Below are 2,315 nucleotides of genomic sequence, written 5' to 3'. Positions count from 1 at the left end.
TTGTGGATTTCAGCAGGCACGTGGGGATAGAGCCAAAACTTCAGCACTAACTTCCTGGATTATAGTCAAGGTGGTATAAACCTAGAACCAGCAGTTTAAATAGCAGCTTCCTAATTCTCTGTCTGTTTTAAGTGTGACAGGACTGGCAGCTCTCTTGGTGGGTCAATTCGGCAGTTACTTTTACTGTGCAATCATCCCCAGAGGCTCAGCCTAACCGCTGTTTCTTTACCATTTTGAACAATGTTGCCGCAGACTAATTCCCTGTATGAAATACTTTTCTGCTCAAACTAGCCAGGACCTTTTCTGTTAACTGTAACTAAACTTTATTTCACCCTTTTAAGACAAATTGAATTAGTCAGAAATACATACTAAGCTCCACAGTCAGTATATAAAGTGCTATAACATAAGATAAAGCCACCCACTATGTTTGGAAATGGTAAGAATGAGCATACAATGGTCACACTTAATCAACTACAGCAATAATTCTGCTTGAGATGGTTTGTGAATGTGGTATTTGTCAGTAATCTGGCGCTCAAGGCCGATCAACATGGCTTTGTTGTATGCTTTGAGCTGGCATGCAACAGAGTGGCAGACCTAATCCATCACATTTAAGAATGCGTTATTGTCTATACAGAGTCTAGAAAGAAGGAAGTCAATGATCAGGAACTAGTCAATGTGTCTTTGGCATCTTAGAGGAGATGGTGACCTGACCAGCAGACAATAATCAGCTTCCCTTGATTCCGTAGATTATAGAACAATGACATTTTCCACAGATTCTCCCCCTAATTCCTATGTGTTTCATTATAGATTTAAAAATCCATTACAGATTTTTAAATTATCTAGCTAGTTGCCAGTCATATGGTGAGTACTTTGCATATATAAATTCATTTTATTCTTTCAGCCTACTCTTTCTAAATCCATTTTATAGATGAAAAGGCTGCAGCTCATGAAGGGTAAGTGATATTCCCCAGGTTTTAAAGCAAGTAGTCTTCAAAGCCTAGATTCTCTGGGTCTGTAGCTCTGTGTGCAAAATCTTGAATGGCAAGTTCCGTTATGCTGCCTTCTACAGAGAATTTCCTTCCAGAGAGAGAATGCCTTAACCAACTGACATTAATTTTCAGGTCCTCTTGCCAACCATAGTTCTCTATAAAATAAATAATGTGTCTGGTTGTAAAACAGTCCTTTGTGAGTTGAGATAGTATGATTTTTCAGACCTGAACCACTCCCTCAAGCCTGATGCATCAATTAGGTAAATTGTAGGAACCAACAAAGTCAAGATAAGGCTCAGGAACATGCTGAACCCACCGTAATGCTGCTGTCCTGGAGGGCCAGCCTAGACAACCTCATTTTACATCCCTTTGTTTCTAAGGTCATAATCCCCATCTCTCTTTATCTTCCCTCTGTCCTCGGATGGTTGCTGTGATTTATGAGTGAGGCTCTTGGATGCTCACTGTAACTGATTGACATGGATTTCTGAGCTATTTTGGTGAGAGGATTGCCCCATGTTGTTCTCACATGAAGATTTTCCAACGGTTTCATAATTTCGCAGCTCAGCCTTATCTTGTCTAGTCTCTTAAGTGCAGGCTCTGTCAACAGCAGGGAGTCTTAGCAGCTGTTTTGTGATATAATTACAGGGTCAACAAGAAGACATCTCTGACTCTCATAAAATTATGTCTCCATCTACTCAGTGGTGTCTAAAAATTTACAGAGATTCATTCCTTTAAGTTATGGCTTCCTGCATTTCTCACAATTCAAATTCCCTTAGGAAACTAGTATATTAAGCTGTATCAGTCATTAACATCCTACTGAGCCTGAGTTCATCAGCTCCTCTACCTATGAGAAGTTTTAAAAGTAGAACCAGAGGGAAGCCTCAGAGCATAAGGCTGTACTTAAGACTCACAAGAACTGTGGGGTATGGTCTTAGCCTTTCTGAAGATACAAATTCAGGGAAAAGTTCAAATGTACAGTTCACAGTCACTCTCTCCATTTTTTTTTTCCAGTTCTATATATGCTATCTGAATAACCCTTGATGTTATTCTTTTTAGTACTAAAATAAAGAGTTTAAAGTAGGCTTATATTGCTTACGTAATGCTAGAAAATAGTGTGGAATTCATCTAAGAGTCCACCCAAACATTTCCTCTATCTCTTTGGTATACTGCTAGACTTCATTTCTCAACCTCCCTTGTAGTTTGATATGGCCATGTGAGTGAATTCTGTAAACAGAATATAGTGTTAATGAGATGAGCCATCTTTAGGATTGGCCACAAAACACCTTCCATGCGTCTTCCTTACTTTCTCTCTTCCCATCAGCCAGT

Source organism: Pteropus vampyrus, unplaced genomic scaffold, assembly GCF_000151845.1.
Source record: "Pteropus vampyrus isolate Shadow unplaced genomic scaffold, Pvam_2.0 Scaffold139, whole genome shotgun sequence".
NCBI classification, from domain to species: domain Eukaryota; kingdom Metazoa; phylum Chordata; class Mammalia; order Chiroptera; family Pteropodidae; genus Pteropus; species Pteropus vampyrus.
The sequence above is the reverse complement of the archived record's forward strand: the minus strand, read 5'-3'. Positions refer to the sequence as shown.